Genomic DNA, 1,274 nt, shown 5'->3' with positions numbered 1-1,274 from the left:
AAAACTTGATACAAGAAGTGTTGTGCAAAAACTATTGGTGGAACAACAAATTTTGACAGGAAATGGAGTCAGACAGATAACTAGCTACCTGGGAAACAATGGAGATAAACAAAGAACAACAGGCCTAGGTTTAACACAAAAATCCTACCATCAGTACAGAAATAACAGGGCACAAACATCAATGAACAATATGGAAAAAGTTAGAAATTACATGATTTTACAGTTACAACTTATAAGGTAGTAGCTACTAGGTAGCAACTAGCAGCAAGCACACGCAGCATTAGCTAGCAGTAGCAACTAGCGACAAGCAGCAATAGCAAGCAAACGGCAGCACCTAGCAAAATCAGTAAGCCAGGAACCAAAGCAAGCAGCTAAAGCAGCAGCTAGCAACCAAACCACCACCAGCACCAGCAGCACTAGCCAGCAAGCAAACTAAGTAATACTAATCTGTTGACACATGCCTGTTGTTCCATCTGATCCAGCTTGCGCGTGAACCATACAACTAGAGTTGTCATTTTAGAGAAGTACCACTGGCCGTTAGAATATCGAAGTCCCAGATGACACTGAGACACCGGGTGCTAATTTTAAGAACTGAAACATGAGCCATCAATCCAAGGTGCAGCTGTAAGACAATATGTTTGACACAAGACTGACATAACTAATTTACTTCATCGGCCAGTGATCAGTAAATTATATAGTTCCTTACTACACAGTACACACTGAATGCAAGTGGTATGTCCAACTTGAAACATGGACATTGGCAGGGAATGGAAACGGCGGTCAGCGGCTCACCCTGGCTCGGCGGAGCGGGTCGACGTCTCGAGAGGCGTAGACGCCCATGCCGTCGGGGCCCTCGAGGAACTCGACCCCGTAGGCGCGCATCATCCGGGCGTACCCGATCCGGTAGAAGTCGGGGTCCGCCGCCTCCATCTGCACACAAACACCATTGCCCAAGCAGCGTTAGCAACGTATAACGAGGGAGGGAGGGAGCGGCACAATGCAGTGCTGGGAAATCACCTCGTCCGGGTAGGGCTCGTCCTCCTACGGCAGGTCGAGGAGCCTGAGCGGAGGCGCCTCATACTCCTCCACGGCCGCGGCGGTGGCCTCCTCCACCGGCACCGGCGACGGGTCACGGAGGCGCGGGCGGCCGACGTGCGGGGGAGGGGAGAGGAGGAGGCGACGGGTGTAGGTGAGGCAGCGGGGCGGGAAGGTTGTGGCCGGGAGGGGGGCCGGGGAGGGGAGGAGGAGAGGGGAGGTGGCTTGGGGTGGCGATG

The 1,274-nt window shown here is 52.7% G+C and overlaps 1 pseudogene; it reads right to left on the bottom strand.

Annotated features, from left to right (window-relative positions):
- Window positions 1-297: 297 nt before the first annotated feature.
- Window positions 298-1,274, bottom strand: part of LOC119292568 — a 6,959-nt pseudogene continuing 5,982 nt past the window's right edge.

This window comes from Triticum dicoccoides, chromosome 4B (genome assembly GCF_002162155.2).
Source record: "Triticum dicoccoides isolate Atlit2015 ecotype Zavitan chromosome 4B, WEW_v2.0, whole genome shotgun sequence".
NCBI classification, from domain to species: domain Eukaryota; kingdom Viridiplantae; phylum Streptophyta; class Magnoliopsida; order Poales; family Poaceae; genus Triticum; species Triticum dicoccoides.
The sequence above is the reverse complement of the archived record's forward strand: the minus strand, read 5'-3'. Positions and strand labels throughout refer to the sequence as shown.